We start from the raw sequence: 16,026 nt of genomic DNA on the forward strand, positions 1-16,026 counted from the left end.
GAGCAGACTATTGTGAAATTGAAGAAGTTGTAGAACCAGAAATAGTTTTTGAAATTAGAGGGGACCCTGAGTGTCTCCGTTGGTTAACCATCTGCCTTCACCTCAGGTCATGATCTCAGGGTCCTGGCATCAAGCCCCACTTTGGGTTCTGTGCTCAGCAAGGAGTCTGCTTCTTCTTCTCTCTTCCTACCGCCCATGTGTGCTCTCTCTCTTTCTCTCTCTCCCAAATAAATAAATAAAATCTTTAAAAAATGAAACTAGAAATACTTTTTGAGGTGAGTTCTTCCAGCTATGATAATATAGTTTGTGGCATATGAGTTCTCCCAATGGAAACAACTAGAAAAATGCTATAAAATATAGAAATGAATCTTTCAGAAAGCACAGAAATGCTGCTAAAGCAGGAAGGATATGAGGGACCAGACTGAAGAAAATGGAAGCTCATTGAGTTGAGCCCAACTCTCTGCACACTGCTTTTCCTTTGGGAGCGTTTACCTACTTTTGGTGCATGGTTGACAAAGAAGAAAACAGACAGCTCCTAAGAGGCAACTAAAATGTTGTCAAGTATTCCAGGGCTTGGAGACAAAAATTAGAATTCAGAAATATGAAGGTAACCATATCTTCTTATAGAACAAAGAAGTTAGCTCAACATTTGACACACATTTTCATTTTGAGGCATTTACTGATTTTTTAAGCTCCACGAGGCAAAATGTTAAAGAGTCATGCCCAAAGTGGCTAAATATCAAAGTAGACTTTATGGCAGCCCTATGGTACTGCACACAGAAAAATCAAAATTCATTATCTACCAAGTAGAGGAATCCCATTAAATACTTCACGTTCACATTTAAAACATCTAGAGAGTTACACTCTCATATTAGAAACAAGACTTGCAAACATGGCCATATATTTTGGTCTTCCCAGTTCTTGACTGGACTCAGGTAATCTATCCATCTGCTACCTGCCAGATAATAGAGTGAATCCTCTCTAAAGGAAGAAAAAAAATCATCCTTAACATTTATAATTTTTACACACACTATCTGACATTAAAAATCACTAGGCATACTGAATGAGTGAATGTAGGTATATGCATATATGCATGCATGCATGAATTAATGAATACAATTGAGGGTAAGAATAAGCACAAATAGAAATACAAGTGATATAGACATTATAGTTATCAAATTTTAATAAAACAACTGTTATTACTTCAAGAAAATAAATGATAAAGGAATTCACTAAGAACCAGACTCTATATGAAAAGATCCAAGTGGAAACCATAAAAGTGAAAACAAAAAAAAAAAATGAAAGAAAGAACTGAATAAATGAATTTACCTGCAAAGAGCAGAAGGAATAATTGAATTGAAATAGAATTCACCAGAAAATCTGTAGACTTGACATGGAAAGCAAAAATAATGGAAGATACATAAAGCAGGTGTGAGACATCTGAGATAGAGTGAACACATTTAACACACATGCCATTTGAGCCTCAGAGGAAGCAGATGAGAAAGAATAATAAAGGTAACAATCGACCAATGGCCTTAATTTTCTAAAACTAATGAAATATATCAACTAACAGATTCATAAGATGCTAGGACCCCAAGCAGAAAAAATAGAGAGTAAATAACAAAAGGCATATCATATTAATACTTAACACTACTTAAAAATAAAGAAGCATTCATTTTTTAAAAATATTTAATTAATTTATTCATTTGAGAGAGAGAAAACAGGGGGAGGGCTAGGGAGAGGGAGAAGTAGAGGGAAAGAATCTCCAGCAAACTTCATGCTGAGCACTGAGCCTGACTAGAGGCTTGATCTCAGTCCCTGAGATCATGACTTGAGCAGAAACCAAGAGCCAGGAGCTGAATGAGCCAAACAGGCACCCCTAAAGAAGCATTCTCTCTCTCTTTTTTTTTTTTTTTTTTTTTCAGAAGAAGGACTGGGTTTATTTTCTGACAGAATCTTTTAATATAAACAAAGATAAAACACATCTCAACACTGCAATCTGCCAGCATGCCTTGGTTTTCACAAGACGTACACTAGACCTTAAGACTAAGTAGGAGTCTTTAAGGAGCATTTGGTTGGGAGAAATAGAAAAAGAAGATTTCAGGTAAGCCCGGGCAAGCCGAGAAGCTGAGATACATTCCTGAACACCAGAGCTGTCCTTGTCTCTTCAGTCCTCATAGGTGTTCTTATTCACTACGTTCCCACTGGAGTCCTCATATCTTCCTCGGTGTCAGGCTGCCATCGCTCTGATGCTTTCTGCAGTTTCAGCTTGGCCTACAAGGAGACAGCATCTTCAATCTGTGTCATGTTGCGAAGTGGGCAGTGTTTGGGATGCCCAAATACCTCATGCCGTGGGCATCACGCCACTCAGCAAAGTGCTGCTGGAAGGCCTTGGGGCCTCAGTATGTGTAATTTCCACAAATCTCACAGTTATAGTTGATGTTTAGACCATGAAGCTTATACAGCCAGGTTTGCCATCCCAGCTGAGGGGCAGGTTTTTGGGATTGTAAATGATCTCATTCTCCTCATCTTCACTTTCACTCTCACTGATCTGCTCTTCCTCTTCTTCTCATTCCTCCCCTGTCCTCTCCTGCTTGCGTTGTACATTTTCATGCATGAGATGCTGCTGTTCCCCAAGAATTTCTACATATTCATAGATCTGGGCTTCTAGGAACGCAATGTCTCTGTTCCTCTCAGTGTCTCACTTGATGCATTTTGACTTGGGATTTTTGGCAAACAGGGAGGTGTCAAGTGACTCCAGGGACTTTCCTTTGGTGCTGAAGAGCCTCTGGGCTCGCTCTTCTAGGGTCCCACTGCACTTCAAGCCTAGAGCTAAGAGTGCAGATTTCAATCTGTCCAGATCCAGGGAGGCCAGCTCCTCCCAAGAAGAATGCAGACAGGTCAAGATGGGCTCCAGCATGGGTCAGAGCACTGCTTATCTCTTTCGGCCATCCAGGAAAAGTACCATTCTCCCACTTCTGCTCAAATTCATTCTGAATCTTCCCAAAAAGTTTGTTCTGATCTTGGAGGGGCTTGACTCGATCTGTGTAATCTTGAAGGTACTCAAGCAGCATCTCCAGGTATCTCTTATATTCAGCATTCTTCCTCTCTTTAGGAATATCAAATAACTGGTCAAAGATGGACAGATAGGTAATATAATCCGGCTTCTCTGAGGCCTTCAGATTAATATATTTGAAGTAACAGTCACGGAGGTCGAGGTAATGATCATATTCCTCTCCATCTGTAAACTCCACCAAGTTTTGTGCCTCTTCACTTGGATTCTCTCGAGCCTTCAGAAGCTCCTCAAATTCCACTGACATTGGCACACAGATCTCATTTGGGTGTTTCCGGTGGAATTCTTTTATTTGCTAGGGTCTACTATAAAATTCAGCAAATTCATTGGGCCCTGAAATGGCATTGAGTTTCTGCTTTTGTAACCCATCCTTATCATCATACAAATTCCACATGTTCCCACTCACTTCCATATACTTATCTTGCATGGTCCGTGTGCGGTGGTCAGAATTGATCTGGTCCCGGAGCATGGACTTCTTAGTGAGCATCTCTTTGGCAATGACATCCATGAGCCATTCCTTTTCCTCATGATACTGCCACTGCTGCTCCAGAATTGTCTCCATTTTTCCTCCGCCATGGCACCCGAGTTCAGGCCACTGACACTGCCAGAAGTGACTCCTCAGAAGCATTCTTTAATACAGACAGAGAAAAAAATAATCTGTGACTTTTTAAAAAGCAACACTAAAGATAAGAACTGACTTTTCAACATAAAAAATGGAAGTCAGAAGATAATAAAATAGCACCTTTATCTGAAAGAAATGACCTGACATTGAAAGAAACCCCAAAATCCATATTCACTAAAATAAGAATGTTTCTAGACAAACAAAAACAATGACAACTTTTCTTCATCAATCTTACTCTACAGGAAAAGCAAAGAAAGGAGGAAAGGAAGGAAGGAAGGAAGGAAGGAAGGAAGGAAGGAAGGAAGGAAGGAAGGAAGGAAGGAAGGAAGGAAGGAAAAGAAAGAAAAATTCAGATGAAAGGAGATTATTCTACACAGCAAACTGGAAACAGAGGAGGGAATAAATATGATTGAAAAAATAATACTACATGGGTATATCTAAATGAAAATTGTACAACATGCTAATAACATCTAGTGAGGTTTAAAATATATGTAGAATTAAATGAATGACGATGACAGAAATGGCAGTGGGGTGATAAATGCAACTATCTTAGAAATGACTACTAATTTATATTATACTATATTAATACAAGAATGAATATTTTAGGAGCACCTAGGTGGCTCAGTTGGTTAAGCATCTGCCTTCAGCTCAGGTCATGATCCCAGGGATCCAGCTCCATGTTGGGCTCCCTGCTCAGTGGGGAGTCTGTTTCTCTCTCTCCCTCTGCCGCTCCCCCCCTGCTTTTGCTATCTCTCTCTGTGTGTCAAATAAATAAATAAAATCTTTTAAAAAAAGAATGTTTTAGTATTTAGGAAGCCAATGGAAGAGGAGTAGAAATGTATAAGTAACAAGAATAGAGGTAAATGGAAAAAAATAAAAACATTTTATATAAAAGAAGGCAGAGCAAAAGAGAAAAATAAACATAAAAGAGGTAAGAAAGATTGAAATTGAATAGGGAGTGTGTATAAGCAGACTAACAACTCCAAATAAAAAATGAAATTATCTTACTGGGTAAAACAGTAACAACAAAACATCACAAAAACAAACAACATTTTTCTTAAAAAAGTTACACTTTAAATATGAGGCACAGGTGGTTCAAAGTAAAAGAACATAAAATGATATTCCAAATAAATACTAAGAACAACAATAAGAAGCTGATTTAGCTATTGCAATATAAACACCGTTGACATTAAGGTCAAAAGCATTACTAGACTAAAGTATATTTCATGTAATAGAATATGCATTATTTTTTACTACTGTGTAACGAATTACTACAAATACAGCAGCTTAAAATAATACACATTCATTTATCTCACAGTTTCCACGGGTCAAAAGTTCAGGCATGGTTTAGCTGGGTTCTCTGGTTTAGGCTCCCACCAGGCCACAACCCAGAAGTTGGCTGAACTTCGTTCTCACCTCATCAGTGAAACTGATGAAGAAAAATGGCTTTAATTTTCGCTTGTCTGGAAATGTTATTTCACTGAATATGGGCTTTGGGGTTCATAGGAATTTTCTTTCAAATAAAATGTCATTATTAGTCAGGGTTCTCCAAAGAAATAGAGCCTATATATTAGCTCTGTTAACTTCTTATATATTTATAAGAGGAGACATATTTTAGGAATTGGTTCCCATGGTTATGGGTGCTGATCAATCCTGCAATATGCTATCCACAGGTAGAGAGTCAGAACGGCCAGTGGTGTAATTTAGTTCAAATCTATAGACCTAAGAAATGGAGAGCTATCGGTGTAAGTCCTGATCTGATCGTAGTCTGAATGACAGAGAATCAAGAGTGACTAAGTCCAAGGGCAGGAGAAAACGGATCCTCCAGTCACAGCAAAGAGAGAGAATTTGCCCTTCCTCCACATTTTTGTTCTATTCAGTCCCTCAGCAAATTAGATGATACACATCTGCACTGGTGAAGATGATCTGCTTTACTTAGTCTAGTGATTCAAATGCAAATCTCTTCCCAGGGTACTCTCATCGACACACCCAGAAATGTTTTGCCAGCTGTCTTGGCAACCCTTAGGCCAATTTAAGTTGACATATTAAATTAACCATCACCATGTCATTTCATTATCTTCTGGCCAGGAAGGTATCTGCACATTCGGGTTGTTGACAGAATTCATTTCCTTCTGGCTGTGTGACATTTCCTTATGGCTATATATAAGGGCTCTGACTCATTGGCTATTGGTTAGAGGCCTGTTTCTTGCCACATGACCCTCTCCATTTATAGTTCATAGCATGACTATTTGCTTCCACTAGGAGAAGAAAGAAACTCTCTTTTGCAGGAAAATAAAACGATTCAGTAAAATAGAGACTATATAAATACAAAATTAATATACAGTCTCTCAGAGGCCACACAATAACCAATAATAGCAGATTGTGTATTTTTAAATATGAATATGAATTTAAAAAATTAGACTTCAGTTGGCTTGTAAAGTAACTCTCAACAAATATAAAAACATTGAAAATATTTACGGTATTGTCTCTGTGTGGACATAAATTAAGTTATAAATCAATCACATAATCATCATCAGAATAGTGATGATAATGATGTGGTGGAGAAGGAGATAAGGAGAAAAAAAAAAAGGGCTCTGGACAAAAAGGCAGAAGGAGAGAGGAAAAGAAGAATAAGTCCCCAAATGCTTGGAAATGATACATTTGTAAATAACACAGGGATCACGAAAGAAATAAAATTGGAAGTGGAAAATATTTTGCTCTTGAGTCATATTGGAAATGCATATATCAAACCTTGTGGGATACAGAGACAATCCTCTATAGAGGGATATTTATCACCTTCAAAGTGTATAATATGGAAGAAAGACTGAAAATCAATTATATCAATTTACATCTCAGGAAATTATAAAAAGAACAGCAAATAAGTCCATGTAAGGTATAAGGAAAGATCTAATAATGGTAAGATTTGAAATTCATAAAACAGAAAACAATCATATACTAAAGAATAATAAGACAGACAGAAGCTTTTTTTCTTAGAAAATAGTAGTAAAGAACTACTAGCAAGAAAGACCAAGATTTTAAAATTTAAAAATATATACACATACAAAAATCACAAAAATGTGATGGTGCTATAGATTAAGAGCAAGGTATCCTTTTTTTTTTTTTTTTTTTTTTTTTTTAAGAGCAAGGTATCCTATGGAAAAAGTTAGAGGGTAGGGAACAGAGAGATGCCAAAGGTGGCTTGTGGTTCTAAAAATATTCTTTCATGATTGGGGGGGGGTAGTTTCGTAGGTGTATTCACTTGATCAAAGTTCCTCAAGATAGACCATATTATTTTTTTTACTGTTTTCTGTATGATGCTATGCCTCAATAAATTTTTAAAACAATATAGCAAGGATGCCTGGGTGGCTCAGCAGTTGAGCATCTGCCTTTGGCTCAGGGTATGATCCCGGAGTCCGGAATCAAGTCCCACATCAGGCTCCTTGCAGGGAGCCTGCTTCTCCCTCTGCCTGTCTCTGCCTCTCTCTCTCTCTCTCTCTCTCTCTCTCTGTGTGTGTCTCATCAATAAATAAATAAAATATTTTTAAAAATAAAACAATATAGTAGAATAATAAAATTATAAATATAATGTAATAAAAACCAAATTACAATTTAAAAGATAACATGTCTGTAGTTTTTCGATAATTTTCTTCTTTTCTTTTTTTATTTTCAAGTTTTTATTTAAATTCCAGTTACGTAACATACAATGTAGTATTAGTTTCAGGTATAAAATTTAGTGACTCATCACTTACATACAGCACTTGGTGCTCATCACAAGTGCCCTGTTTAATGCCGTTCACCCATTTAACCCATCCCCACACCCGCCTGCCCTCCAGGAATCCTCAGTTTATTCTCTAGAGTTGAGAGTCTGTATTCTGGTTTGCCTTTCTTTTGTTTTCCCCCTATGTTTATCTATTTTGTTTCTTAAATGCCACATATTAGTGAAATCATATTTGCTTTTGAATGTCTTGACTGATTTCTGTAAACCAATGCATACTTCTGAATTTGAAAAATTAAATTAAAAGGAAATCCTTATAACATGCCAAATTAAACTGGTATTCAAAATCAATTTCCTGGGGATCCCTGGGTGGCTTACCGGTTTAGCGCCTGCCTTTGTCCCAGAGCGCAATCCTGGAATTCCGGGATCGCGTCCCGCGTTGGGCTTTCTGCATGGAGCCTGCTCCATGTGTCTCTGCCTCTCTCTCTCTCTCTCTCTCTCTCTCTCTCTCTGTCATAAATAAATAAATAAATCTTAAAAACAACAACAACAACAACAAAAATCAATTTCCTACATGTCCTCTTCACTGACACAGACACAAAAGTCATTAGGTTGTCTTACAGCTAAATTTACTGAATACTCCAAATTTGGTAACTGTTGGAAAGAATAGGAAAGAAGGTAAAGGCAACTCTTCCCACATTCATTGTGTAAATCTAGCAATACTTTGAAAGCAAAATTGCACAGAGAATATCAAGAAAAAAATAGACTTAAATTCACTTGTGAAAGTTCATGTAAAAGTGTATTTGTGAGTAAGAAAGTCCAATCTTCACACCAAAAAGAGGCCTACTGAATATAAGGCAAAGTAAAATTATAAAAGAAATGTCCACACTAAACACCTAGAATACTGGGAAGAAGAATATATATATATATTTCAGATAGAACGCCTATTAAGATTTTAAAAATTAAAAAAAAAAAAGATTTTAAAAATTATTATTAAAAATGTATTATTAACCTAGAATTCAGTTCTTAGGCACACTGGCAACCAAATGTGAGGACAAGACATATATATTTCAGGAATTCAGTGATTCAGAAAGTTTAGCTTTTTAAAAATAATACTTGAGTCTCCAGTGAGACAATCCTAGAAAGAATAAGGAAATAAGAGACATGCATTATAAAACACATATTTCTATTTCTAGTTGTCCAGTTCTATAGCAGACCTAAGAAACAACTAGTCCAAATTAAAAGAAGAAGACATAAGAGAGATTCATCACATAAGGAAAAGATAAATATCGTAGCAGATTATATATATAATTAGGTAGTTACTTTTTTGATCACAAGATAAAAGAAAGTAAACTAGAAACCACTATTAAAAACAAAAAGCACACTAAGATAAATCAGAACACCCCAGGAAGGTCATGATCCCAATAGTCCCAATACTGCTAATGTACTTCAATTTTTAGAATCCGCTTAGAACAAGACATCAAAGACTTCACTATAATTACAGACAAGAGATGAGGAGAAATTCTTAATTTCCTTATTTCACATCTTGGTAAGTTGATGGAAAGCGTTAAAAATGGATCGCCCAAGAAATCACTCTAACCCTCGGGAAGTATATTGGTTCAAGTTAAAAACAGAATTAACTACTACTAATAAAAACAATAACTGAAAATAATAATAGTATGGGTAAGGGAAAAGATGTAGGAAATAAGATGAGTTTATTAACTCTTTTATCTTTCCCAGTGGAGAAATAATATATATTGAAGAATATGGATAAATCATCAGAAACCAGTAGTTTCTGTGTATTTCTTATTGTCATGGAGATCACCAGAGGAAAATAAAACTGATTATTTCTGGGGAACAGGGTAGAATAAACTAGCGGGGATGCATTACTTTTACTTTTGTAAACCTCAGTATTGCTTAAATCTCTTATTTTACTCTCCAAACAGTATTAATAAAAACAAATACATAATTATAATGTAGTCTATTTCATGTTTTCTACCTGATGTTTCATTCCTAAGATATGCTGAATGCTTGAATACCTCTGGTGAGTGACAGGTAACCAAAAATAGCCCAAAGCAGATACAAAACTGTTTCCCTTAAATCTCTAAATAACTTTACTGATAAGTGCTTTTGTTTTCTGGCCATCTGGAGGTAAATTCCCTCTCAACCTACACTTCTATGCACTAAACAGTCTGTCTTCAAATATCTTCTTTTGTTAAAATGTCATTAAAGCCCTTACAATGTTCTAAATCCTTTAGATATATGAACTCAATTCTCCCAGAAATCCTTAAGGAGGGCATTCTATCATCCCCATTTGATAGAGGAAGCAGTAAGGTAAAGAAAATTACAATAACTTATTTAATAACATCTCAAAGGGAGAAGGCCGGGATTTGAACCCAAGCAGCCAGGTTTCATCACTCATGCTCTTAGCAACTGCACTGCTTTTCTTATCAAAAAAAACCAAAATCCAAATGTTAAATTTAAATATTGTTACTAAGTACCTTTCCAATCCCCATCAGTTTGCTAGTGTTAGTAAAAGTGATGCCCACAACAGAACAGATACTATTCCAGGGATGGTCTAATTCAGAAAGATTAAAATGAAACACCATCTTTTCTCATTCTGAACACTTCATCTCTGATTGATGGTACCTTTATTCATTCATCCTTTTTCCTTCTCTTCTCTTCTTTTTTCTTTTCTTTCATCCAGCTGTATCACACTTTTGACATATTTCACTCACAGTGAACTCCAAGTTGCTCCTCTTTCACAAGTTTTCTTAAGCCTTAGTTCCCTTATCTTATCCTTTTGCAATATTCATATTTTTTACTTCAGTGTGGTCATCTTCTCTTATTATATTTTTTGTTTTTAGCTGAGGAAATCAAATCAATAATGGCTAAGTAAGATAGTAAAACTATAGTTTATTGATTAAGACTTGACTCTCAAGTTAGACTGACCTTGCTCAAATTCCAGCTCTGTATACCTCACTGAGCCTCAGTTTGTCAGCCAAATATGGTCCTAATTTTGCATGAGACCTATCTCATAGTTCTCTTTTGATGCTGAAAAGTAACTACTTAATAGATAAGCTATGTGTCCAAAATTGCAATGATACTTAATTATTGTATTTCTTTATTTTTGTAACACCCTGTAAATATTTATTGAATGTTGAAGTAATAATATATTTGAAGGGCATTGTTTATTATCATTTCTAAAGTAGGAAATCAGTGCAGCATCTGAGACTGAGAACCATACTGTACAGTGTATAAAAGTAATGATCAGCCATAGAAGCAGCTCAGTGAACATATCCCAAATGAACATGCCCCAGAAATGTTTGATTGATCTAATTCTTTCTATGTCTTTTCTTTTGCCCCTTAGGTCCCTCAGGTTTAGTAGCAATGAGAAAGGAATATCTTTGTGTTCTTAGACTGGCTTTATTTTGAACAGATTCAGAAGGTCCAGGGAACTCTCCTTCTTTGAAAAACTGTTGACATTTTGCATTGAAATGGACCGCAAAGGGTTTTCTAATTAACTTTCTACTTTATGGATGAGGAAGCTGAGGCCTATCTCAGCATGCATCAATCCTATAAATGTCACCTATAAGTGACATCTCTATTTCCCATTTTCTGTGCCACATTTTAGCTTCTAATATAACCCACATTCTGGAATATTAATCTGAACTCTTAAAAGTGAAGCAAGATGGAGTTACGTTTGTTTTACAGCAAAGATGATAGAAGAAAGAAAGGCAGTTTTACAATTTGAATATACATTTTTAGTTCTAGTTCTTTTTCTTTTTTTTTTTTTTTTGGCTTATTCTTTCAAAAAAATTGATGAGTGCTCTAGACTCCTGTTCCCACAGAAAAAACCCAAACAACTTACATACAGTTCTGCTTACAATTTGAGAATATTGGTGGAATCCCTTTAGCCTACCTATGGACCTCAGATTAAAACCCAAACCTGAACTCTTCTGAGAGCAAGTGTTTGTCTGTATTCTCTTTTAACAGTTTTTAGATAAAAACATCTGAAGCAGATTATTACTTTGTTTTAAAATTCTCCGTTTCTCTTGAATTGCGCAAAGAACTTTATAGTATCTGGTTAATGGATAGAAACCTAAAACTGGCTGTGTCTAAGGGGAAAACACATTAGAAAAGCATTGGTGGGTTCGAATGTCCTTGAAGAACTCAATAAAAGAAAGAGAATAGGTGCATGCCCAATATTTAAGTAATAATACCATCATGCTCTCCCAATACACTCCCACAATTATGGGTCCCTTGCCTCATTTTTCTCAATACTCTTAAAAGCATCCTTATGGTCACACATAGTGTCCTGTTAATTGCCATTAAATAGTTTACATAAAACTTTGGAGAAATGCCAATGAGATTCAGAAGTGACATTGAACTTTATACCCTTTTGAACATTTTAGAGAATCAAAGCCACCTTACCAGTGTTGTTGTTGTTGTTATTGTTATTGTTTTCCTTTTCCTTTGGTTGGTTTTAGAAGAGTCAGGGAAAACATAAGTGGGTTCACAACATTTAGGAAGAGTGTAATTTATAGGCAGATTGCTATACTTGGCATGCTGTGAGCCTAGGGTGGGAAAGCAAGGATGAGCTGAATATCCCTTAGCAGGTGGTAACTAGGACATGATTTTCCTCTTTGTGTTAAGAGTATATCAAGACCTCCTTTGGATCTAATCAAACCTTCCACTGCACTTGTAAGAGATAAAGGTGAAGAGAAAATCTTATGTAATACAATCTCATACTTTGGGACTGTGCAAATTTATGTGAAGATCAGGGTTTGTGCTCATATAAAAAATCTAGCAAGACAAGTTTGATAGCTATTGGTTTACCCATCCAACCAATAGCGCCTTCAGAAACTTCTCTGAGCATTTCTTCATCTCAGTCAGTGATGCTCAAATAAATAATAAATAATAGCATACTTTGCTATAATTTATGTACTTTCCAAAGTGCTTTCATTTCCATAGTCCTATTTGATCTTTATACCAATCTTATAGGATTAGTAGTATAGATTATATTTTTTTAATTTTTTTCTTTGTAGAAACAGATTAACTAGTAATATTGTACTTTGTGCTGAAATGTTCTTAAGATTCATTTCCTCATGCCTTGAAGTCATACGAAATAGAATTATCATAAAATTATTTTATAACCAGTTGTGGTTTTTTTTCTTAAAACTATTACAGTGGAAATGAGAGTTGAAAGAATCCATGGATTCTGGGGGGGGGAATTTGTGTTTAAAGACAATAGATGTTTTAGAAAATTAAAAATAGTAGTAGATAAGATATAGTAAACATATCTATTTCAAGAAGAATGGAGAATAATTTCTATTAATCTTATTCCAAGCAAATGAAAACCTAAACCCCACTTAGTAAATCAGTAACTCTTCATAATGAAATAGTCCTGAAAGAATTAGAAGAGGCATGTCAAATGTTTGGCATGCATGCTGATACTGTGTCTCCTTTGGTCATGGCAGTCATGTCTGATTACTCCAGGCACTCTTTCTTACAGAGCTCAGATTTAGCTTCAAGGTTCTTTACAGAAAAGGCAATCACCATTAGTGGATATGAGTTTTCAAGTGGAATGAAGCTACTTGGTCATTACTTAACTACATGCAAGTTTATGAGTTCACATAGGATGATTAACTGTGATTATTTTCTGTAACCCACTCCCAGCCTGGGAAGAAGAATTTGTATAATAGAAGTTGACATAAATATGGGTTTTGTGAATGCTGACATATTTATAATGGACAATAAATTGACTAAAGGATTAAAACAAAAGGAATAATAGGGGAAACTTTTCTTGGTGTGTTTTTATTTGAAGTCTAATTGGACCCTGAACATGAACATGAGCAGAAAAGATACGATCATGTGCCTACCTGCAAGTATGGCCACCCTATTTGCACCTATAATCTATAATTACCATGTGGTTTCCATGATACCATGCTAAGTAACTAAGTTGAGTCAACAAGAGTTGACAGCTTTTCCCTTCTCAGATCATATTTGAGGGCTATCAACAAAGCATATTATAAAGTGGCCCATTTTTTTTTGCCATAACAGAAATAAAGATAGGACAGCTAAAAGTAGACAGATGAATTTAGTCACCTTCTAATATTTTTATCTTAAAGTTTATTTATTTTAAATAATCTCTACCCAATGTGGGGCTCAAACTCAAGACCCTGAGAGCAAGAGTCACTTGCTTTTCTGAGCCAGCCAAGTACCCCGTAAAATTTTTTCTTAGGGACCAAACCTTCCAGTTGCAACTTTAATGTTAACACTTATGGTCACAAAACAAACAAAGCAAAGCAAAACAAAACATGGATACCAACCATAAAAAGCAGATCATATAAATTTTTATTTTTTGCTAATAGCATTAGTGATAATGTTAGGAGTTAGCTGGACAAAATTCATTAAAAAAGGTTAATGCTAAGTGCTTTTAAGCACATGTGAGAATTTCCCATAAAGATAAATAATATGGTATATTAATTTGCTTTACTTAATGAAATGTATTAATGAACTGAAGTTCCTTGGATTGAGTTATTTGTTCTATACTCTGTTCTCACAGTACTCAACCAATTAAGGAAAACCTAATTCATGGGTTAACGTATCTTCTGTACAAGACAGTAAGCACCAAAAAAGAAAAGATTATTATGTTCCCTTCAGAAGTTCTAGCACTTTGAGCATTTCCAACATACAGCCAAATTTAAGAAAAAAAAATATATTATATGAAAGATAAAAGAACAGATTGAATAACAAATTTAATACGTTTTGAGACACTTCTGTTGTATTTGTTTTCTCCTCCATCAGTGAAAGCAGAGTGCTTAATCCAGAAAAAGAATTCAATATATTTTTGAATATTGATTAAAAAATGCTCAAAGATTAATTATGAAAGAATCTGTTATTCATTAGTAAATACAACACACAATGCAAACTAATGCCCTAGGTTAATGGAAAGTGTTTTGTACTTTCTCTTTCACTGAGTTGTAAAGTTGTATTTTCTTGGATTATTATTAGAATATAAGATGCTGTATCTCCCTGTCATGGCAAGATGGATTATTGTAGGATTTACTTGTCGGGCTGTGAAATGACCCACAGCATTAAAGCAGCCCAAGCGCTGATTTTTGAAGCAGCCTCATTGCTTTCAATGTGGGATATGATGAATCACTACTTGGTATGTCATTGTTTTTCCTAAAATGCTAATCTATAATTTAAAATGCACACATATACATACGTATACTTAGAATGATAATGTGAGCAAGAAAGGGTTTGTAACACAAAGAGAAAGAGAACAAATATAGGAAAGTGGACTAACTAGATGACCACAGAAAAAATTACAAGTGATTTGGAAGCTCAGTGAAAGCAACATAAAAGAAAATAAAAGCAAGCTCAATGAATGAGATGATCTATATTAAAAATCTAATATCACTCTTTCTTAGTGTCCTCAATTCTAATCTTAGCTAAATTATCAGACTGGCTTTTCTATAGAGCACTCATTGGAAAGTTATTTTTCAAACTTCTTATTGTTTATCACAGAGATGATTGGATTTGTACAGAAACATAAGAAATGTAATCACCTTCATTTTTATTAGCAGCAAAATGAACAAAAGAATGTTAGCTAATTTTGTTGTTTTCCATTTTAAACTATGATACTAACTTCAAATGTATGAAATAGGGATAGGGAAGTCACTTGAATATGTAACATAGTGATACTTACATTTACTGTGGATAAATGTTTATGAATGCCACATACAAATGTAGACCTTTAGAATAGACAGTATATAATGTAACAGGCTATTTGTCATAATACCTTTAAAAGACATTTAAAGGCTCCTGAGTGGCTCAGACTCTTAAGCATCTGCCTTTCAGCTCAGGGCAGAATCCCAGGGTCCTGGAATCAAGTTCTGATTTAGGCTCTTGGCTCAGCAGGGAGTCTGCTTCCCCTTCTACCCTTCCCCTCTGCTTGTGATTTCTGTCTCTCATGCTCTCTCTGTCTCAAATACATAAATAAATTCTTTTAAAACTAAAAACTAAAAGATGTTTTGGAGGGTGACTAGATGGCTCAGCTGGCTGAGCATCTAACTCTTGATTTCGACTCAGATCATGATCTTGACTCAGATCATGATTTTAGGATTGTGAGATTGAGCGCCACATTGGGCTCTGTGCTCAGCAGGGAGTCTGCTTGAGATTCCCTCTCCCTCTCCCTGTCTCTTTCAGTCCTTTCTCAAATTAATAAATCTTTTTTTTAAAAAAAGGTGCTTTTTGGACTGAGATGGAATTGTGAACAAAGACATAAAAAGTAGAAACAAATTATAGATCATTAAGAGACAACCGGAAATAACAAAGAAAAAATAAAAATGTATGAAACAATTTAAAAAGTACATAGATAAAAAGAGATAAGCAGGATAACCCAAAATATTTAAAAAGGAAAGAATTTTAGAAAAGAACTCCTAACACTCTCTTAATTGGAGTCCAACCAGGAAGCTGATTAAAATGGAATGATAGAAAAGTCCTGGATCTTGGGGAAGAAAATCTGAGTTTGGGAGCTATGTACAGTCCTTAGAAACTGTGAGACCATTCACAACTGCATCCTTTATCCATCTCATGGAAGATAGT

At 35.3% G+C, this 16,026-nt stretch overlaps 1 pseudogene; it reads right to left on the bottom strand.

Moving 5' to 3' along the window:
* Window positions 1-2,060: 2,060 nt before the first annotated feature.
* LOC112662966 (splicing factor 3A subunit 3-like) lies at window positions 2,061-3,635 on the bottom strand (annotated as a pseudogene).
* Between the last annotated feature and the right edge of the window lie 12,391 nt (window positions 3,636-16,026).

This window comes from Canis lupus, chromosome 20 (assembly GCF_003254725.2).
Source record: "Canis lupus dingo isolate Sandy chromosome 20, ASM325472v2, whole genome shotgun sequence".
In the NCBI taxonomy this organism is placed as follows: domain Eukaryota; kingdom Metazoa; phylum Chordata; class Mammalia; order Carnivora; family Canidae; genus Canis; species Canis lupus.